This window comes from Petaurus breviceps, unplaced genomic scaffold (genome assembly GCF_028583685.1).
Source record: "Petaurus breviceps papuanus isolate PSGF00001 unplaced genomic scaffold, PetGlider_PUasm1.0 90792, whole genome shotgun sequence".
NCBI lineage: Eukaryota > Metazoa > Chordata > Mammalia > Diprotodontia > Petauridae > Petaurus > Petaurus breviceps.
In genome coordinates this window covers 8,813,425-8,837,292 of record NW_027187347.1, presented here as the reverse complement: position 1 = coordinate 8,837,292, position 23,868 = coordinate 8,813,425, and the positions used below count along the sequence as shown (strand labels likewise).

Genomic DNA, 23,868 nt, shown 5'->3' with positions numbered 1-23,868 from the left:
AGTTTTACCATTTGTAAAATGAAGGGCTTCAACCAGCACCTCAATCTCTAAGCTCCCTTCCAACTTCGAGTCTGTCGTGATGAAGTTGTGAAAGCTGACAAGTGTTAGGGGGCAAATTTCAATTTCTAATAGTTCAGAGTAAAGGTTCTCCATTTTTTTTTAATGTCATGATCCCTTTGGCAGACTGATCAAACTTGGAGACCTCTTTTCAGAATAATGATTTTTAAATACATAATATTACAAAAGTAATCAATTATACTGAAAAAGTTAAAAACTTTTTTTTTAAACTTTTTTAAGTCCACAGATCCCAGGTTAAGAAGCTGTGGTTTAAAGCAGAGGTGTCAGCTGCTAGATGCCTACAAAACTCCAAGTGCTGCTCTAGCCAGATTAAAACATAATCGGGCAGAGCAGTGAGACCTCTGGAAGAGGGACTAAGGTATGTAACTTCAAAGGTAGTCTTGGGGCCCAGGCAGGAAAGAACTCTTTCTTACTGGGTTGGAGAGAAGGGGGAGCAGAATAGGATTTTTCTGGCCATAGCTCTCATGCTAAGAGTGAGATTTTCTGAGAGAACAGAACTAGATGGCCATAAGAGAAATGTCATTACTTATGAAAGATGAAGGACCAGTTTCTGGAAGGCTAGAACTGCAGTCTGGATCAGCTATATTTCTGGAAGTAGAGCAAAAACTGATTTAATATCAAGGTTTGGATTGGGGGAAAAATTAACAGAGTGTTAAAGAAATGAGGCTACGTATTCTATTGATGATACTAAGGACCAAAGTAGGGAAGAGGGAAAGAAGGAATAAACATTTATTTAGTGCCTATTTATGTGCCAGTATGCTAAGTGTTTTATAAATATTATCTTATTTGATTCTCATAACAACCTAGTTATTATCATTCCTATTTTACAGCTGAGGAAACTGAGACAGAGGTTAATTGACTTGCCCAGAGTCATACAGCTAGTAAGTGTCTGAGTTTGGATTTAAACTCAAGTCTTCCTTATTCCAGGCTCCAGTTGCCTCAATTAATTTGTAATCCATGAACTGATTCCCTGGGCTTTTGATACTTATACTGGATCATTTGGTTTCTATCCCACTAGAAACTAATTCAGCATGTTAATAACAAATCATTTAGATTTTTGTATTATAGTCAAGAAAAAGAAGAATTTTCTCAAAATAGCAAGTATGGTGATATCGAGGTGTGATGTATGAAAAGTCCTAGGGATGTAATTTCTGGGTAATAAATTTTATTAATTATGACTAGCAAATAATCAATAAAATGAGGTTGGTGGCACTCTCAGGAGTCAAAGATGAACATTGGGGGCCTTGGAGAGTTTAAATGCTCTTGGAAAAATGGGTGTTCCCAACAGGCAGAACTCAACTCTGGTTGTTTAACAATTAATGAGGTGATAGACATATTAATGAGGAGGTGGACAATCTTCTGCTGGAAGGAGACCCTATCATGAACTCAACAGTCTCTAGCAATTTGGGCAAAGAAAATCCATCTCTACCCAGATTACTCTGGCTAGTTTTCCCCTTTATAAGTTGGGTCACCCTAAATTCTAATGGAAGGTCCCAAGGACAGGGCCATATTTCCTAAGAGCAAGATCTTGCCTGGGTTGGATTCTGTTTATAAGGTTTTCTAGTTGAGTGGGGTCCCACCCAAGATAAAAAATCATGGACTCCGAGGATTTGGGTAATGTCATCTATCAGCAATGTCCTTCAGAGAAGGGCCAAATAAACCTATAGGGGCTTGTTTCTGAATGAGGAAATAGGAAGGGAAAATCTTAATTTTAATTTAATAATTGGTTACTAATATGAGAGAGAAATCATCATTTCCCTCAGAGGTAAAAAAATGTCAGCAAGCACTCCCCAGAGCTATGGCTCCAAGCAAGCCACTTCATCTTCCAAAGATCCAGGCTCTCCTTTACATTCTTCTCTGCCTCATTGCCCCATCCCATCCCCATCCTGATTTCTTCTCACTCTACCTTGTCAATCCCTTTCAAGCTATAGAACTTCTCGAGTTTCAGGGGTTTATTTACAAAAAGACAAAAAAAATATCCTTGTGTATCCCCCACATAGCAGAAGTGGGAGATCATTTCAAGAATGCACAAAGGGGTACCGGGATTTGGGATCTGCGCTGGGGAGTCTTGGTAGCTCTTCTGAATACTGATAAGCAAATATAGCCTCTGAACCAAACTCTCATGTTCTTCCACACTCCTAGAGACTCCAGATCTTCTCAGCATACATCCATCTCAAGCCTTCCCACATAGAAAACCAAGAACATCGGAGGGCAGGTGGATTCCAGGAGAGTGAATACAATAGAACTCTCAGTGTTTGTAAGCAAGGCTGAAGCAGGGATGATACAATTCTACCATTGACTTTCCTCTTACTGTCTTTTACTCTATCCCTCCCCAATTTTACCCTGCTACTGTACACCTCCTTCTTTTGCCTGACCCTTCAATTCAGGTTGTACTGGTCACTGAAGTCATGTGGCCATAAAGACATGCCCTTTACTATCCAGATGAGGTGACAGGCCTAGTGAGGTTGCCCAAGGTTACAGGGAAAAAAATGTAGTACTACGTAAGTAGTAGAACAAAGATTACCTGTTATTTTGATTCCCCTCCCCCCCATAATCTATAATGCAGAAAAGCAACATGCGTGTTTGAGGAAACCACTTAATAGTAAGTATCCTTTAAACCACTTGAGAAATTGATGTGATGTCATTGGGAAGAGAGGAGGGGTGGGGGTAAAAGGAATTCCTATAGCATTCTCCTTAAAGGGAATCTGGGGTGAGAAAACCGCCCAAAGCTAGGTAAAGTAAGAAGTTTTGTCTGGTCAATACCCAAACACCATGCAGGAAAGAGACATAGTAAGCCACAGTATATCTACCTCAGTTGGTTTTGTTATAAGGTTTTGTCAGTAATGTGGTTGAGGCTACATATATATTTTTCTGGGTCAGTTGAGGCAGACAGTAAAATAATTCTAAAAGGTCAGATTTGCCATAATAAACCAATAGAATCCAAGAGTCCCCCACTCCTAGCCTAGAACTTGAACTCCTACGTTGCCTTTCTTTGATGGATTTTCTAACATGATGTCATTCCTGGGTTCTTCTTGGACTAGGAATGACAAGAAAACAATGCATTTGGTATCATAATCGCATTTCTACTTGCAAACTTAGACCAAATCAGAAAGACTGAGAAACCACAGGAAAATAGATGAGACTAAAGAGAAGTTAAACTAATTTAGTTTTGAGGGGGCAGGTCAGGGTTGTCATTTCTCAGAAAACCATTTCCTTTGAATCATCTTTAATTATAATATATAGTGTACACCACTCTAGGCAAAACTGCAAACTCAGCAAAGTCCACTTCTTCTTATTTCAATTCAAACTGGCAAATACTTATTAAGTATTTGCATAAGGCATCAGGCTTGGTTGGGAGATAGAATACCAAGCCCTGTACTCAAGAAGCTGAGGGGAAGAAGGAGAGCAAATACAGAAAGAACTATGAAACATGAGTAGGTATGTAAAGGAAAAGTCTGAGCAAAATGCTAGGAGACACAAGGTGGAAAAGGGCATTTTCATCAGAGCATTGAGGATGAAGAATAGGTTCAGGAAGGGCTTTATGAAGGAGGTACCATGAGGGTTGGACTCTGAAAGATGGAAGAGATAAGTATGTCGATTGATTGAACAGGGAGTCCATTCTAGGTATGGAGAATCATAGGACCATAGACCTAGCTCTGGAAGGGAGTTTGTTGCTGTTCAGTCATTTCAGCTGTGTACCAAGTCTCCATGACTCCATTTGAGATTTTCTTGGCAAAGATACTAGAATGATTTGCCATTTCTTTTTCCAGTTCATTTTACAGATGAGGAAACTGAGGCAAACAGGGTTAAGTGACTTGGTCAAGGTCAAAAAAAGGTGGGGCAGCTAGAGCACCAGCCCTGGAGTCAGAAGGACTTGAGTTCAAATCTGACCTCAGACACTTGACACACTTACATAGTTGTGTGACCTTGGGCAAGTCACTTAACCCCAATTGCCTTGCCTTTCCCCCTCACCCCCCAAAAGATATAATAAAAAAATAATAACAAAAGGCTGAATTTGAACTCGTGTTCCTGACACCAGGGCCAGCACTGCACCACCTAGCTGCCCCAGAGGGACCCCATCTAATCCAACCCCCTTATTTTACTGGTAAGGAAACTGAGGCCCAGAGAGATTAAGTGACTTGCCTACAGATATATAAGTAGTAAGTGATAAATGAGATTTTGAATTCAAGTCCTTAGAGTCCTACACTGTTCTGTGAAATGCTTTACTTGTTTATACCAAGTTGCAGCAAAATGCTGCTGATTAACTGTATGTTTTCATTTGGTATGGAAAGTTTTAAACAAAATCTGTCCTAGGAAGCTGAAACCGCTCCCAGGGAGCAGTCTTCCTTAGCATGCTGATAAATCTTTTTCTTTTTAATTTGGCTATTCATGTTATTAGACCTCTAGTCACTTAGCTGAAGGGTGGGATTCTTCTTGGGCTTTCCAGGAATCCAGGCTGCGAAATTCCCTCCAAATACATTCCCTTTTAAAAAAAGAATAATATAATAAATCAGGTAATCATTTTAGAAGCTTGCTCTGGCAACTTGACTAACTTTTCTCTCTAACTTAATCCTTTGATTTAAGATTTTTTTCCTGCCTCCTCTGGATTGGCTCTGGAGCTTGTCTCTTGTATGACTTTTCCCATCCTATTCTGGTGATTCAGAAGGACTTTTTGAACCTTTCTTGCAGAGAACTCTCTCGGGGAATAGAGGCAGTTTATTTAGGTACTGGCCACTCAATTCACTGTTACATCTCTTCTGTGACTTTGGGGTGGTTAGGGAAAGAAGGTAAAAATTATATGAAAATTTAGTTAGGGACATATAGAGGAAGTTCTCAAATGTAGGGAGCAGACAAATTTGCCTTTAGAATAACAATGTAAATTTCTTCTGACCTAAGCCTAGGAGGCAGACATGTAGGGAGGACAGAAAATGAAATGCTTTTCTTGCTCAGGGAACAGTGTGCCATCATCATAACTAATATTCCCATAATGCCTTAGGATTTGCAGTGCTTTTTACATATACCATCTCTTTGCATATTCACAATAACTGTAAGAGGTAACTGCTATCATTATCCACACATTCCAACTGAGGAAAATGAAGTTAAATAACCTGCCCTGTATTCCACATGTACTGAAGGTCACTATTAGGATTTGAATTAAGGTTTTCATAACTCCAATTGTTGTTCAGTCATTTTTAATAGTGTCTGATTCTTGGTGACCCCACTTGGGGTTTTCTTGGCAAAGATAACTAGAGTGGTTTGCTATTTCCTTCTCTAGCTCATTTTACAGATGAGGAAACTGAGGCAAACAGGGTTAAATGACTTGCCTAACGTCACGTGGCTGGTGGCTGAAGCCAGATTTGAACTCAGGAAGATGAGTCTTCCTGACTTAAGTTCCAGTGCTCTATCTATTGCACCATCCAGCTGTCCTAACTCCAAAGTCAGTGCTCTATCTGTTGTGCCACATGGCTGCCCTAGGAACAGGAATTCTCCATAGGGCTGTTTTTTCATCTTGATCTCTGATGCCAATCCTACCAAAAGTCACAGTTAGTACAATGTATCTCTTCAATTTTGTGGCTAAATCTTTGCCCTTCTTATAAAATGTCTCTACCACCTTCCCCTTGCTGCAGTTTCCTTTCAGAGATGAGAATTAGAAGCAACACCAAATCCCACTGCTGACACTACCTGTTAGACCTTGAACAAGTCAGTTACCTCTTTTATAAAGCAGGAAGATTGGATCAGATGGATCCATGGCTTCTGGAGTCCTGTCCAGGTCCAAATCCAGAACTTGGATCCTATGGTCTTTGACATTCTAAGCCCTGCCACATCCAAAGTTCAGTAAGAGCTATGTCACTTTTCCAAGGAAGGATAGGGTTTTTTAAAGGGTTCTTTTCCCCATTTTTTCGACAGAAAACTAGCTCCTCAGTCTAGTCAATTTGATTAGTATTAGGCCTCTCCTTGCTAAGACCACTGATTTCACTGAATATAGTAAGAATAAGATTTAGTGTCTAATAAAATAGCTGTTCAGTCATGTCTGACTCTTCATGACCCCATTTAGTATGTTTTTGGTAAAGATACTGGAATGATTTGCCATTTCCTTCTCCAGCTCACTTTACAGATGAGGAAACTGAGGCAAACAGGGTTAAATGACTTTTCCAGGGTCACATGGCTAGTAAGTGTCTGAGGCTGGATTTGAACTCAGGTCTTCCTGACTCCAGACCCTGTGGTCTATCTACTGAGCCATCTATTCTTGCCATAGAAATAAAGTTTTTTTTAACATAATTTTTTTAACTTTTTTTTTTTAGAGAGGGGAAGGCAAGGCAATTGGGGTTAAGTGACTTGCCCAAGGTCACACAGCTAGTTTTTTGTATTGAGTGTCTGAGGGCAGATTTGAACTTAGGTCCTCCTAACTCCAGGGCTGGTGCTCTATTCATTGCACCACCTAGACGCTCCAGTTTAACATAATTGATATTTTAGTGAGAACAAATTTTATTACCATCATATGATAGTTTGTCAACTTAGCGTAACTGATTCCATTTTGTGATTGAGTTTTAAGTTGCTGTTGTTTGTCCTTTGTTCATGTCATTAGGGAGATGATGCCATGATTTGCCAAGTAAGCTGGATTACAGTGAGGGAGGAGCAAAGTCACCAGCCTCACTTTCTCCTCCAGAACCCTCTGGGTCCAGTGACAAGATATAGATCAGGATGGCTGGAGATGCCCCTCCCCTACCATGGAAAACCATAGTTTATGATGGGTAATGGAGAAGTACATGACGGGTAAAAGCAAGTCACAACACGTTACAAATGAGGAATTATGTAGAGGTGCTTTGAAGGATGACAGAAAAATGTATGGTGAAAAAAAAAAAATAGTCTGGCTGTTTTGAGTAAGTCATTTCTCAGTAATAAGATAAGCACCTATGTGCTATGATGTAGTAACAACTTATGTGTATTCTTAAACAACTGATAAATACATGTGGACCTGCTGATAAAACAAACCACCAAGGAAAAAGAATATTATAAACAACTTTATCAGTAATTTTGAAGTAAACTGTCAATCAGATTGTGTGTTAAACCATTTAGGAATACATGCATAGCTAAAAGTATTCAAAAAGACCCAGGTGAGTCCTGAGCTATCAGCCTGTTCCTAGGGCAGGCCTAACCTTGACCCTGAGGTTTTCTGGGCTCTCTTAAGAGCAGCGCTGACTGACTGACAGAGATTTGTTCTGTGACCACCTAGGAGAGAGACAGGCCTCTGACTGGGCAGGGAGGGAACCTGGTCAGAGGCTGGTGTGAAAGACACTTATCAGAACCTCTAAAATGCATGTTTTGTTTTTAGAGGAAGAGAAGGTGGCCTTTGACTAATAAAAGTTTGATTTTATCCACTGAGGAGCATCAGTCTAATTTGAGAGTCACACTCATTAGCATATAAATTGGTAAACTGACTAACAGTAAATCTAGTGTTACACTAGGATCTGTGGATCTATAGGAACACATGGGTTTAGTTTATTGCATTGAAACCAGCCTGGGGAGTGGCAAGTTCCATATGGCTAGAATATCTGTGGGTTGTCATAGGACCTTAAAATAACATACATTTTTCCTCAACTTTCAAGACAATATAAAAGAAATTAATTTCAAAATATTCAAAACTGTCAGCTATTTGTTATTGTGGTTGAGTCATTTCAGTCGTGTCTGACTCTTTGTGACCCTATTGGCAGCTGAAAGACATTTTGCTAATTGTCTAAGCAAAGGCAAGTACTATCTAACATTTACATAGCACTTACTATGTGCCAGGCACTTTAAAATATTATGTCATTTGATCCTTGCAACAACCCTGTGAGTATATGTTACCATTATCCCCATTTTATAGTTGAGGAAACTGGAGTGGACAGTTTCCTCCAGTCACATAGCCAAGCGGTGACCAAGCCCAGATTTGAAGTCACAGATTGGAACATATCTCATTTTCATGGGGCAAAAGATAGTCTGGTTTGAGTGGATACTCAGGCCAGTCATTCTAAGTATAACAGAAGCTACTTGAGACGTGCATGAAGAATTATGAAGGTATATAGAGTGAGGACTCAGAATTTCAGAGCTATGCACTAGCTGTACAGTGTATCTGCCAGAACTAAAAGAGCCTTGGAGATAATGGAATCCAACCTCTCCTTTATAGAAAAGGAAATGAGGATCAGAGGTAAAGAGGCATTCCCAAGGACTCACCTAGTTCATCTGGTTCCCAGCTCATGTGTTCCACTTTGGCAGACGTTCACTGCTAGTAGAAGTCACATGATTTCCTGGGCAACAGTAGGTCTCTTCAGAAACCCATCTTGTCCTTAACAAATTTATTTCCTTTGTCCTCGGCCATCCATTCAGATACCCAGGCTGCCTTTTGATATGTCCTTTCTCTTGAGAGCCAGTTATTAAGTTTTTCTCCAGGATGCGCCAGGCATCTTTTGCTTTCTCATTCCCATTAGTGAATTCTTAACAATTAACTTAAGTGGTTAACATCTAAATACCAACATTAGTCAATCATCAGTAAATAAACATTTATTAAGTACCTGCCTCAGCATAACAAAAATTAAGGGCAAACTCCCCACATCCTCTCCCTTTGAAATTTGGGGAAATGAGAGACTATTGAAATACTGACTCTTTTGCAGCAAAGGTCATAGAATACTAGGGTTTAGAATGCAAAATATTGGATAGTCCAGGGGCTCTTAACCTTTTTGTGTGTGTGTTGTGGACCCCTTTCTTTGGAATTCTGGTGAAGCCTATGAACTCCACAGAATAATGTTTTTAAGTGCATAAAATCACACATACACAAACACATAGTATGTTTACTTTTTTGTTTGTTTTAAAGTCCATGGACCCACAGTTAAGAACCACTGGTCTGATCTATCCCCTAATTTTATAGGTGATGAAAATCGGGTCAAGAAAGATGAATCAACTTGTTCAATGTCACACAGCTCTGGGTGGGTGTAAGTGATACCATGAGTAAGACAGATTCCCTAATTTCAAATCCTTTTATCTAAATTCTCCTTATTCTCCTCTCTTAAATTGTCCCATATAATTAGCAAATCCTTCATTTCTTGAAACTGCATTTCAAAAGATATGGGTCTTAAGGAGCTATTCTGGAAATGGCCCCAGGTCCCTGGAAAAAGGAACAAAAAGTATGTTTGGTTAGATAAAGATACAGGAATGCTGCCAGTGACTCTGGAAACTACATTACCTGTATTTATACTGGGATGGTGGTGCTAAAAATGGATTTTTACATTTTAAAATAATTATATCTAAATTATTTTAAATGAATGTATTTTTAATACGTGAAAGTCAATCTTAGTTCTCTGGTCATAAAAAAAAAAAAAATCAAACCAAACCCAAACAAGTGAAGGACAAGATTTGATCCTAGGCTAGAGTGTAGGTACTCAGGCTGTTGTTTTCTGACTCTTCCTCAGGAGGATCATAAAATCATAAATTTGAAGATGGAAAGAAGCTTAGAGCTCATCAAGTCCCCCCTCCCCCATTTTCCAGATGAGAAAACTGAGGCCCAAAGAGGTTAGGTCACTTGCCCAAGGTCATACAATTCATAAATTTCAGAACCAGGGTTCAAACATGGATTTTTTGACTCCAAATCCAGTTTCCTTTCCACTAGACCACATCACTTCTCAAATACCGTTAACACTATCTGCCTTCTCCTCTGGGGCCCTGTCTCTACCTTTAGCCAGTCACCATGACATTACTATGGGGGGGAGGGGGAAGTCCGACAACAGAGACTGGAGCAGAGGCATATTTTTCTTCCCTCTTCTGTCCCCCAGAGAGGAGCATTCTCCATCTCTGCCTGTGACTTAAGAGAGTTAAAACACTGGAAGTCAAGCTCACCAAAGTAGATTCAGAAATATTAAAAATGTTTCCAAAATAGAGAAGAAAGTGAACTCTGATTAAAAAGTTTCCAAAGTATAAATGCCTGGAGAGTAGTGGGGAAGAAGGAGGAAGAAGGAAAAATCCCTAAACCATGTAGAGGGATTTGTTTGATTGGGCTTAAATTAGCACCGGGGAAGAGGTGAAATCCAGGCTTGTGTTACCGGCTTTTCAGTTATGCCCTGTCCTATGAGAGATGGTGGTTATTGCTGTTATTACTGCTGCTGCGTCTCAGATTTAAACAAATAACAATTTCTTTCCTTTTTAGCAAGTTTGTCAGATGGAGGCCCCATACCAGCCTTTTCTCATGATTGGTTCCTTCCAGTGAAATGATTATTGTGCTAATGTGGTTTGGGTTGGGGTAGAGTTATGTGAATTCATCCTAGAATAGACACAGTGTCAATTTAACTGAAGCTCTTAATTTGGATTTGAAAGGTTTCAGTCAACCTGAAATGCAAACATCTCTGGTTTTTTTTTTCCTTTTCTTTTTTTCCTCCCATTAAAAAGCAACACTGTTCTGATCTTTGCCTGGGGAAGGGAGATGCCTCCCTGGTTCTGTGTTTCCAGGCAATATCACCAAAGCAAAAGTAGGCTCTGAGACTATGTAAGGTCACTGACCAGAACAGTCAATGGTCAGTGGAGAGAAATGAAAGGAAATATCACAGAGTATTAAAATAGGAGGTTTATCAATATATTTATAATTGTGTTGGTTTAAATAAACATTTTAAAATGTAAAAAGTCTATGGCGGATGACAGGAGCGGGGGAGGGGAGAGGTCAGTGGTCACCTGGGTCCTTGAAGAGCGTTTTGTAATTAGCCTGACCATGTGGCAAGCACTGCTGCCCACTGTCACTCATTGTAGATTCTGTTCAGTCTAGTGCCTGTAAATGTATCTGACCCCAGATGGTCCTCACTCCCATGTACTGTGTCTAGAACAAAGGATTACATAAAGAGAGAACTAATGAAATTTAAAAAAAATTATAATTGTACTGATTTCCCTCCCAAGTGGTCATACAGATAATTTGTGTCTGACTTGTGGTAGAGCCTTCTGAGCTCACATTGGTGTGATCAGACACAGCTGGACACACTGTACATTGACCCTGACATTGTGATATTATTTTGGTCCTCATTGAGCATTAAGGACAAACAACAATTGTTTACACACACTCTTATTTATATATACAAATTCCATTGGGTGTCTAAATTATTTGGATCTCATAATTAAAAGGGATAGTTAATATTTAATTTAATTTAATATTTAAATTAAATTTCTCAAAAGAAAAATTCTTCCCTTCTTTGTTCTCTTCTGTCCTTAAATTTTTGTTTTTTAACTCATCTTGAAATATGACAGATTTGTCAATTTGAGAATCAAATCATTTCCTTTTCTCTAGAAGTAAAGTATTTCCCACTTGTCAATACCAGTTGAGATGTCTGAGTTCCTGAAGACCTTTTGTATATTTGACCCCTTCCCAGAATTTTTAGAATCTATGTACATAGTTACAGGACCATTCTATGTCTTACTACTCTCTTACCTTACACAAGCCCTCAACTAAAGTCAAACTGGGGTCCTTCCTATATAATGCAGAAAGAGGCCTTGACCTGTATAGTCAGAAAGACAAGAATTTGGTTCCTACTTCAGATACTTACTGGCCATGTAACCTTGGACAAAGTCCTTAACCTCTGTAAGCCCCACACCAGAGGCCTGACACAGAGAAAGCTCCTTGATTCCAACAGTTCAGCCCCCTTAAGCAGCAGAAGTTGCTGGTGCGCTGTCCAGGATTAAAAACGATGCCCATTGAACAAAGACTGGGTAGTTTCTTGGAGCTTTTGGAGTTCTTCTCCCTGAATACATCTGACTTTTCCAAACTTGGCTTCCTTGACTTTTTGTGTTTATCTCGGCCTGTATTCTAGGTTGCCTGCTCTGACTCAGCCTGGACTGCCTAATCTTCACCGCTCTTTATTGACCTCCTTTGCCCTGATGACTAAACAACCCTCTGATTTTCCTTATTTGACCCAAGCTTAGTGCTTCTGATCACTGTTTCCTACTGCGTATCTCTAATGCCCACACTTCCTTCTCCCCCCAAGTGTCCCACAGGAGCCAAGCCTAATTTTTGCCTAGACAATCCCTAAAATCTCATATTTATATAACACTTTAAGGTTTGAGGCCCTTTCTTTGCTGCAATCCTATTATATAAAAGGATAACCACAATTTTACATGAGGAAATTGAGCCTTAGCAGAATTAAGTGATTTGCCCGAGATCACACAGCTAATAAGGGTCTGTGCTAGGATTTGAACATAGATTTCCTGATATGGGAAAAATAGAAAGAACCCTGAATTTGGAGTCACAGTATCTGGGTTTGAATTCCAGCTCTGTCTACACAACTTTGCACAGGTCACTTAACTTTTAGAAGTCTCATTTTCCAGATTAGAGGGTGAGCCTATGTGATCTTGAATGTTCCTCCTTGAACTAAACCCTTGGACTCCCAAAGTGGAGGGTTCTGTGTACATCACACTTGTCAGGTGGCAGGTTGTAATGCCAAGCAAAGGCAACTTCCCAAGGTTCAAAATATTGGCATAGGTGCTCTCCATTTTATTCAGTGAAAAATTAAGAACAGAGAAAAATCAAAATATAGCATCATTCAAAATACAGCATTCACCAAGTATAATTCAATAATCTCCAAGTACTATTCCACCTCCATTCACTACTACACCTCCACATTATAATTCATTTAGTCATTCCCAAAGACCCTCTTCTAAATATTACTCCACCCCTAGGCTGTACATTCATTTAGTCAACCACAAAGCCCCTCTTCTCAAATGGAGATTAGTTTCCAATCATAAGTAAAGTACATTCATTTGTTCAATCACAGAGTACAAAAAAGTCAAAAGTTCCCCACCCTTGGATCACAATTGAATCTACCCCAGAGTTATAACAAGCTTAAGTACAGCATTTAATGCCTAAAGAGAGGTCTTTTCTTCATCTTGACCCGAGGCAAGTTCTCAGCAATCTTTGTTCCTGGGGAGACAAAGCTTAGCAAGACCACAAGATACATTGCCAGTGTCTTCATTAAGTCATTCTCTGTCTGCAGAACAGTCCTAGGACCCCTGAAAACATTAGCAAAACCCTCTTCCAGGATTTCTGTAAACATACAGCAAGAAAATCCTTCTTCAGGGCTTCTGAACCAACAGCAAGTTTCCAGAACCTCTGCAACAACAGCACTGTCCTTCACCAGTGGACAGTATTCTCTCTCTGTCTGCAGAACAGTCTCAGGAGCTCTGAACCAACAGCCAGGTTCCAGAACCTCTGCAACAACAGCACTGTCCTTCACCAGTGGACAAATCTGGCAAAACAAAATCAAAACAGACAGACAAAGTACCAGCATAACAGCCATGTCTCCTCAGTCCTTGGCAGCTCTGGGTGGCAGCTCTCAACATCCTGGGCAATTCAAACTGGCCCTCAGCAATCCTCTCTATCTCTCTCTGCCTCCAAGATGCTGCCTCTAAAAAAGTTCTTCTGCCTCTCTCTTTGCTTGTGTCTCTCTAAATTTTATGTCACCAGCTCCTCCCAGTTCAGCACTCTCTTTTCACATCAACAAGTCCATCCCACAAGTGGGATTCACAAGCTCTGGGTTTTAACACAATAATCCAAAAACCAAGCCAATACAGGGGGATCTTTAAATTCCATTACTATTACATAGGTACAGTGGGTGGCACGCTGGGCCCAGGGTCAAGGAAAACCTGAGTTCAAATATCTCCTCAACTTACGTTGTGACCCTAGGCAAGTTATTTCACCTCTCTTAATTTCCTCATAACTAAATAATAAAAAATTATTATTAAATAAATTAAACAAATTTAAATTAAAGTAAATTAAAAATTAAATAAATTAGTATTAGAATAATATAATAAAAACACTTACCTCACAGGGTTGTTGTGAAGATCAAATATATGTAAAATGTATTTATACAAATAATATATGTAAAGTTTTTGGAAGCCTTGAGCTATATAAACGACTACTGTAATTATTATTGGTATTAGCATTCTGTACATATATTGATGGAATGTGATAGTAAGGGGAACATAGGAGTGCTGTTTAGGTCCTCATTCTATCAATCCTATTCCTCCCACCTTAACTCCAAAAAATTCCACAATCAGAATCACTTTGCCTTTCTGGGCCAACAGGCCTGAAAAGGATAGTTTCCTTTTGGGTTAATATTTGTACACTGATGCTAATATTATCTCTACTTAAATAATAAAAGGGTTTTCCATCCTTTTTCAATATTTTTCCTGGCACAGAAAGGATGCTAACATCTTTGGGTGAATGTAATCTACTCCACTTTAGAAATTTTTGGACCACACTTTGCAGTTTTTGAAATGAAAAAGTTTTATTGACCAGTGGCTAACACACCTATGCAAAACTTTTCTAATATAATTGTTTGACATTTGTTCTAGGCCAAAGCTAACAAAACTAGACCCTGATAATTTAGATTTGAGAATAGAATGAAATAAGACACTAATAGTACAACTATCAGTTAACAAAAAGAGATTTATTTAATCATGGCAAAGGAAATGTATTCCATAAGGATATTAAGAGGGAGAACCACACAGTTCCTCTGTCTGCATTGCCTGTGGTGATCTGCTGGTCAAGCACCAGGAATGGGCTGGGACTCTCAATGGCTTATTGGAATTGGGCGACCAGGAAGAAACATACATGTTTTGGTCCTCTAAGTTTTCTGAGCCAATGAAGTCTCAAGACTGATTCCAACATTTTTTTAAGGAAAAGAACTAGCCCAGGCCACATCGTGGAGGATTCTGGTAAATATTCTTCCTACAATAATAATTTTTTTTCCATCGTTTATCCAGAGACAGTTGACTCATAGCTTGATGGTAACTGGTACTTCTTGTGGAAGTCCTACCAACTCTTGCAGAAAGGACCACTTCTGTTTACCTTGTCTCAGTGGTAGCTGTTATTTTTACAGCTACGCTTCTTTAGAGGCATGATGGCTAAGAAGGAAACCCTCTCACACTAACTAGAAAAACAACAGACAGCAAAGAAAAAAAAGTGCAACGGAATATTGAACAAACAAGCAAAAGCAGCACCATATAAATTCATAAATATGTGTGTACATATACTTTCTAGCACAAATAGCTTATCCTTATTTGAAATCTACAGAACTTCTCTGTCTCCTCTCTCTCTCTCTCACTCTCTCTCTTTCTCTCCCTCTCCTCTCTCTCTCTGTCTCTCCTCTCTCTCTTTCTCTCTCTCTCCCCCTCTCTCCCTCACCCCTCCCTCCCATCTGTCTCTCCCCTCATTCTCTGTATCTCTCCTTTTTCTCTGTGTCTCTCCCTCTCTCTCTACATATCTCTGTTCTTCTTCCTCTCAGTCTTGCCCTCCTTTCTTCCCTCTCTCATACACACAAACACAATTTATTTATTTGAGTATTTATTTAGGATCAGAACTCATAGCTGACTTAATAGCCACTCATCTGGACAATGGCTTACTCTGTTCTCCCCCCCCCCCAATATATAAGAGCCCCTTAATTTTTTTCCTACTTGACACATCATTTCACACAAGGCAGATCTCCTTGGCTCTCCATTTAGCTGTTAGGCCTTTTCTTTCTTCTGACACAATGTAGCACTCTGTATTGTTCTCTAAATGATGGCAGGCAGATGGAAGCCATGTAGAAAGAATTCCTTTTTGGCCATTACTATAGTAAATATTTTCCTCCTTTGGACAGCAGACTGCTGAGAACTTGCCATGGCAAAGAAATAGCTGGCTTGCTTTGTCCCTAGAACTCAACCAAGTACTGGGAACCAGATTTTTGGATTGCTTCTGTTAAAACAGAAAGAAGAAAAAAAGAGCACTGTGCTAAGCATTTTACAAATATCTCATCCAATCCTCAGAACCACCCTGGGAGTTAGGGGCTATTATTATCCCCATTTTACAGTTGATGAAACTGAGGCAGACAAAGGTTAAGTGACTTGCCCAGGGTCACACAGCAGCTAAGTGTCCGAGACCAAATTTGAACTCAGGTCTTTAGGACCCCTGCTATATCTACTACCTCACCAACGAAGCTTAGTTTCAACAGGATTCCCAAAAGAACTAGTGACTGAAATTCACACTTCACAATGGCCCTTTCTACTTCAGCCTTCAGTTCAGTCACACTTTTGAGAAAACCGTAAGAACTATAAAACATATATGTAAAACGTAAAAAGCACAGTCACTTTGAATCAGAAAAGAGAAACAGAAAACTACACGTGTCCACCCCACAGCTCCTTATTTTACAGGGAAATATGAGCCAATAGCCTAAGATAATCCCAGACCAGTTGCAGTTTGTTAATAGTATGTTCCTTTGACCACATTTTCTCTGGAGAATCATTCCTTCAAGCTACAGTCCACAAGAACTAATGAATACCAGGCCTGCACCTGTGGGATGCTCCTGGGCCCAAAGCATGGCCAATCCTCTCCTCCCACTTCTCTCGCAAAATACAGCCATGGAGCTAGTAATTTCTCTGCCTGCCTTCCTTGTCTTGCAAATCTATTTGATGTTCCTTGAAAATAGAAAATAGAAAAAAAGTTCATCAGCTACGTGAGCAGAAGTTCCCTGCTCAATACAATCTAAGACTGCTTTTTCCAGCTCTGTAAAGGACCTTTGTGTGATTCTACCCAGAAGTCTGAGCCCTCAGTGCAATGGTTCCTGTACTTCAGATCACAGCTGTCATCAAATCTATATTTAAAAAAAAGCTCATTGGTCGTATAATACAGGAACTTAGAATCATGTAAGGTTAGAGTAAGAAAGTCTATATTATATGTACACATAAGTACGCGTGTGAATACACTTGCACATGGGCATCACTGTTGTCTGTCTCCCTTATTTCATTGCTAAAGGCACTGAGGCCCAGAGTGATTATCACTTGCCTAAGCTCACATAGCTGGTCACTTGTAGAGCAGGAGTGAAAGCCAAAGATCTCAGTACCCAGCCCAACATTCTTTACACACTGTCTCTGAATCATCGTTTTCAATTTTTGGCAATTCCATTTTGTTCATGCACTGGGTTCTGTTGTGTACAATTTTGATTATTAGGACAGTGATAAACTGGGAAGTATCTGGAAGATGGAAAGTGGGGTTTTGAGGGACCTCAAATTCATGTCATATGTAAATTGGTTGAAGGAAATGGGGATGTTTAGCTCAGAAAAAAAATATTTAGAGGAAACATGTTAACTATCTTCAAATATCTGATGAACTGTCATGTGGAAGAAAAATGAACTTGTTCTTCTTGTCCCCAGAGGGTCGAGTCAGGACCAGTAGGTGAAACTTCAATTCAATGAATGAATGAAAAATCAGGCAGCATGAATTTATTAAATGCCTATTGACAGGCACTGAACTAGGCACTGGAAATCTAAAGATAGCAGTGAAACAGTTCCTGAACCCACAAGCTTACAGTTTAGCTGGGGGAAATAATTAACCTGTGACTAGTCTGAGCTACCCAATGGGGACCAAACTGGCTAGTTCCAGTTGGACACCTCAGCTCCTCCTTTCCTCTCCTTTCGTCTCCCTTTTTCTCCTCTCCTCTCTTTTTTTCTCCACATAGACAGGTATGCACAAAATAGCACAAGGTAATTTTGAGGGGAAGTTACATTTAGGCTTGAGCTAAGGACAAAAACTTCCCAACAATCAAAGCTGTCCAAGAATAGAATAGGTTGTCTGGGAAGGTCATGACTTACTTGGCACTGAAGGTCTTCAAGCAAAAGATGGATGACAATTTGTTAGGTACCTCTTAGAGGGTATGGATTGGATTGGATAAACTCTGAGGTCTTTTTCCAACTTTGAGGTTCTGTAACTATGATTCAGATTATGAATCTAATTTATTAATTATACGAGCCTCTCACATGTTATTCTGGATTGGGCATGGGCCAATCATCTGGTAATTTATGTTTGATATTGGGATGAAATGAGACATTCTTGAATGGGTCATTCAAAAGTTAATGAAAGGAGATTTACATTACTCTTATAGAAGATGGATATTCAGCAAGGACATGAATTGAGGACACCCTTAGTTGATTTAGCTAAGAGAAACTCCCTTGCTTCTAAGTTGCCCATTGTGATCTGCCAGCCAAGTACTCAGGCAACGAGGAATTGATATCAACTGCCTGTACTTTTAGTCCTCGAGTCAATTTTTGAGGATGGTTTCAGCACCTTTTAAGGAAAACCTAGCCTAACTTTCATGGGATCAGGGTTCAGATATTGCTCCCACCACACCTATCTTTTGCCTCCAATCTGCTGTTTATCCTGGACCATTCCAGGGCTCGTTAGCACCTCACCAAAACATCTTGGAAAGACACAAGGGCAGGGTTCCCAGACTGCTGAGTCTGCCTTCCTTTGCTTCAGTGAGAAGATGAAAACTGGGTTGGCCATATGCATGAGATAAGGCAGCCACAAGAGGGATATGAGTTGAAGGAGACATTTGTGTTCTAAAACATCTCCCTAACTGGCTTCCTGACAGGAAACAGCATGCCAAAGTGGAAAGAACACTGGATTTGTAGTGGAGAGCACATAGAATCAAAACTGATGTCTGCTCCTCTTATGCAACGTTGGGCAAGTCACTTAACATCTGTGGGCCACAGCTTCATCAGCTGAAAAATTATGGCACTGGACTAGAAGATCTCTATATTTCCCTCTGGATTTCAAATCCCATGGCCTATGAATTTGAATTCTACTCCACCAAAGCCACCTGGCAAGAGGAAGCCTGAGAGAGTGCAGAGTACACTAGATTTAGAGTCAGAGGGCTTGGGTTTGAATCCAGGTTCTGGTGCTTCCTAGCTCTATGGCCTTGGCCACATAGTTGTACTTGTCTAAAGGGCCTTAGTTTCCTTATTTGTCAAATAAACTCTAAATTCTGTGATCCTACAAGTCTATCCTTTGGGTGTGACAACAAAGGTAGAGAATGGCATTGTTTCTGAAAGACCCCCATTGACCTGAGTCAGGCCTGAGTCAGGATGACCCCATGTTTTGACCAGTTTGGTGATTCAGGTGCAAGATTGGAATGAAATAAGATACTTATAGATCAGCTAAATTTAGCATTTACTTAGTGATCATGGGGAAAGGATTGCAGCAAGTACACAGCATTGTTTTGGGTGGATGGCCATAGTGTGTCATTAGAAGGGTGTATTGTATAGCACATTTCTTGGAGCTTAATAAATGCTTGCTGATTAATTGACAGGATCATTGATAGTACCTATGTTCTTCACAATTTTACTCTGTAAGGTAAATGTGAATATTTTTAGCACAACTTTAAAGATGAGGAAAATTAGACTCAAAGAGTTTGAATGACTTGCCCATTGTTACACAGGTTGAAAAGAATGGGACCTTGACCTTGGGCAAGTCACTTAACCCCAATTGCCCTCAAAAAAAAAAAAAAAAAGAAGAAAGTAATGGGACCTGCTGTGGAATCTGGGTTTTCTGTTTCCAAGTCTATTCATTTCACCATTCTAGTGGTAACTATTGTCTAACATGTGGGCTATGTGGACTACAAAGAATATTGTATTAATTAATGTTCAATTGCTTGAAATTCTCACAAGAACACTCTTTATATATTTGAGCAACAAATTTTGCTGCATCCTCATTGTCCTGATTATCACTATCTATTTATTAAGGAGACAGAGATCTTGGGTTTGAATTCTACCTTACTTACCCCCTGTGTGGCCTAGGGTAAGTAGTCCAACCTTTCTGGACCTCAGTTTTCTCATCTGTAAAATGAAGGGGTTGAATTATAATGGCCTTCAAAGGTTCCTTCTTGCTCTAAACTTAAAATCCTAACACTAAGAAGAGTCAAGAGAGATGTGGCAAAGGGGATATTGTCAGGCTGTGGCAATATTTTGGATATGGAGGGTGAGAGAGAGAGAGTAGTGGAATTCAGGATGATTCCTAGGTTGTGTTACCCTTAACAATAATAAGGATAGTTCTGATAAGGACTGAAGTGAGCCACTGCTTGGAACAATGCCTGGTGAGGGGAAGCAGAGGGCTGTGCCTCGTGGAGAACAGCTGGCAGAAATCAGCTCCAGCAGAAAACAGAGTGAGGAAATCAGAAGAGACAACACAGGCAGTTTTGCCGTTGTGGAGATGTGTGACCCTTCCAAGTCCAGCTTGATGACACGGATTCGCATCTTTACACAGGTGCCCTGGCCCCATGATCTTCTTATGTGGATGTCCTTCATATGATTCCCATGAAGGCCCACTCTTCCCACCTCATGCACGAGTATCTTTGGGAAAATAAATTAAAGATCTAGGGAGAGAATATTCTATTATGATTTTACTAGCACTGCTTGTTATTTAATTAAAAGCCTTTCTTATAAACTGTATGCATCATCTGACTAACTGGTGGTTTTTCATATTTTAGTGTTTCCCTTGGTTTCTTGCTTTTGCTGTTTGCATTTAAAATAAAACATTGTTGGTTAAATTTTAAAATGAAATATTTTTGTTAAAAAAAAATAAAACTAGGGGCAGCTAGGTGGCACAGTGAATAGAGCATAGGCCCTGTAGTCAGGAGGACCTGAGTTCAAATTCGGCCTCAGACTTTTAACACTTATTAGCTCTGTGACCTTGGGCAAGTCACTTAACCCCAATTGCCCTTCCTTCCCCCCTCCAAAAAAAGACCTCCCCCCAAAACCCCTAATTAGTGGAGACTTGTAAATACTCTAAACTAGCTATTTGGGGGCCTGAAGTGAAGTCTTTGGATTAAAAATCAATATTTTCCACTGCAGAGGTATCCACAAGAATGAAAATTTAAAAATTGTGATAAAAAGTTCCATATCATGTCAGTCTTGGAGGTCTGGAAAGCAATGGCTCCCTTCCCTAATCTTCCATGAGATTTCAAAGTTTTTTTTTTTTAAATATCTACAGCAGAATGATTGGAATGTGTTGTGGAGACCAAAGACAACCCATGGGTGTGGTGCTCCAGAACAAAATCTCTGACCTTGAGCTCACTGATTTCAATCCTACATGTTGCCACTGACTAATAGCAGCTACTGGCAACATAGATATTGTTGGTCTGAGCAGAAATCTCTCATGGCTGAAGCAATCATAATTGGTGACATTGTGAATTAGAGAGTCAGTAACAGAAGCTCTTTGTAAAAATTGACCCCATAGAACAATTAGAGACTGCACAAAGATACTTGATGTGTTCCACAGTGAGTCACCCCATGTTGTGTAAATGAACCAGTTTTCTGAACAGTTGGGATGTGAAAATGAATACAATTCTACATCTGTCAGAAAATTTCAGATCATTACAACTAGTTAGATATCATTTTGCATTCCCCATCATTCCTGAAAAGCCTTTCTTGGACCTTTACCATCTCCTCGAGCAATTGTCCTATATCTCTCCTTATTTTCTCAAACTCCTAGAAATAGCTTTCTATACTCACTGCCTCTGCTTCTGTTCTCATTCTTCACCATTTGCAATTTAGCTTCAAACCTTATCATTCAGTTGAAATTGCACTCTGAATGTTACCAACATGTGAAAAACCTGAGTTCAAATCTCATCTCAGACTATGTGACCCTCAGTAAATCATTTGACCCCTTCTGTGGTTCAGTTTTCTCCTCCTCTGTAAAATGAGATTGGACTTGATAATCTTTAAAGTCCTTTCCAGTTATTTTTTTCCTTCAGTCCTTTCCAGTTACAAATCTATGTTCCTATGATACCTTAATTGCTAAATGTAACAGTCTTTTTCTCAATCTTCATCCTTCTTGACCTTTCTGCTACATTTGCACTGTTAATCTCTCTTTCACTTTAGATTTTTATGACACTGCTGTCTCCTGAATATTATTCTACTTGTCTGATTCTTTGCTGGCTATCATAGATACTGTAGCTCCTAATTGGGCAGCTAGGCAGCACAGCGGATAGAGTGCTGGTCCTGAAGTTAGGAAGACTCATCTTCCTGAGTTCAAATCTGGACTCAGACACTAACTGTGTGACCCTGAGCAAGTTGTTTAACCCTGTTTGCCTCATTTCCCTCATCTGTAAAATGGCCTGGAGAAGAAAATGGCAAACTACTTCAGTTTATTTGCCAAGAAAACCAGAAATGTCTGAAATGACTGAACAATTTCTCTCTCCTCTCCTCTCCTTCCTGCATTCAGCAATCTAGCCAAAAGGGTTGTTACTCAATATAACATTCCATCTCCAGGATACTTAGCCTGAAGAAGAGAAGACTTAAGGGGATATGATAGGTGTCCTCAAGCATTGGGAAGGCTACCATTTGGAATAATCATTACACCTGTTCAGCTTGGCCCCTGAGAACAATACTAGAACTAATGGATAGGAATTGCAGAGGCAAATTTGCCTTTGATCAAAGGAAACATTTCCTAACAATTGCAGTGATCCCAAAGTGGAATTAGGCAGCTTCTATAGTTTTCTGGGTTTCCTCTCCTGCTATCAAATAACAGGTAGATGACCCAGACTTGGCTGGGTAGGTCAGAGATGAGATTCTTTTGTTTTTCAGTTATAGGATGCCTATCTGGCCTATGTGGTATCTCCTATCTCTAAGATTCTGTGATTGTATTGAAGAAAACAGTGATCAAGATGAATTTGAAGTTGATTAACAGTCTCCTAGCTAACTGAATGGATCTAGAACAGAGGCTGGATAACTCTTCCTTCAAATTAAACTTTCTACAGGTTTAGCAAAGCAGAAAGTCTGATGCATTCTTGGAAAAGAGCAGATAATTGGGCTGATAATCTTACCCACTGGAGCCATTTCTTCTACTAGATATAAAGATTTCAATGGATTTGCAATAGCTGTAGCCTAATAATACATCATGACCCTGATGGTTATAACTAACAAAGTGATTTTCCTTTTCCATAGAGTATTACAGAGGAAGGTAAGGAGTCACCTGACCCAACATACCCTGAATTTTGCTGATGGCTTCCAGTAGGAAGCTTGAGGGTACGTACAGAACTTTGGGCCTTTTTGAGCTTCTTTGTATCTTTTGATTCTTCAAGTGCCCGTAGTCCGAGTCATTTGAGTGGTCTGGTTTCCGGGTAGTTAACATGGAATGATATTTTATCTGGGAATGACGAATGACGTCAAAAGGCAGCTTATTCTAAATGCATAAACACCTAATGATGCTGTGTCTTCATAGACCCTACTTCCCAGAAGGATGGAGATGAGGCTCAAGGAGATGAAGGCTTCCAGCTCCAGCTAGCAAACCTTCTTGGTGATTACACACAAGACCCTAACCTAGGACCTGGCACATGTAAGTGCCTAGTAAAAAATATGTGTTGATTGACTGATTTTTGACTGATGGATTCATCCTCTTTGTTCTTTGCACTTAACCTATGTATTCTGAGTTGAGAACTTGAGAGACACTTCAGAAATACGTTGTACAAACCTCTATCTGATTGCTTATCATCTCAGGGGAGGGAGGGATAGAATTTGGAACTCAAACCTTTAAAAAATGTTAAAAATTATTTTAACATGTAGTAGGAGGGAAAATAAAATATTTTAAATTTTAAAAATGTTACACAAATAGCAATGGCCTGATGCAATGCTTTTGCTCTCTGATTGGGGGTGGGGCTGAAAGAAGGGGTGAAATGTGGAGGGGAAAAGGAAGGAAGCATTTAGCTCACATAGACAAAGAAAGGTGACTCCTCTCTACCTCCCTTCCCATGTTCCTTGTGCAGCAAGCACAGCTGTGGGCAAGTGTTGGAGGCGGATGGCCAAACCCATTAAGACTACAGAGCAGTTGTAGAGGAAACCAAACCTCCCAGGCCAGCTGGGAACCTGTCTGCTGTGGAAAGGAATGCTGACTCTCCGGAATGAAAGATGCTAATGGATGTTCTTTTAAACAAACAAACAAAACACCGACAGGAAAACAAACATAAATCTCATTCTAAG

General features: G+C 39.8%; 2 long non-coding RNA genes across 2 annotated transcripts in view; one reads left to right on the top strand and one right to left on the bottom strand.

The window, feature by feature from the left end:
- The window catches only part of LOC138147399 (uncharacterized), a 137,943-nt gene that overhangs the window by 103,165 nt on the left and 10,910 nt on the right, over nt 1-23,868 (bottom strand). The window lies entirely within an intron of this gene.
- On the top strand, nt 20,066-23,363 carry LOC138147509 (uncharacterized). The gene is made up of 3 exons (XR_011164825.1): nt 20,066-20,155; nt 22,837-22,917; nt 23,114-23,363. It is a non-coding gene; the product is annotated as an uncharacterized lncRNA (long non-coding RNA).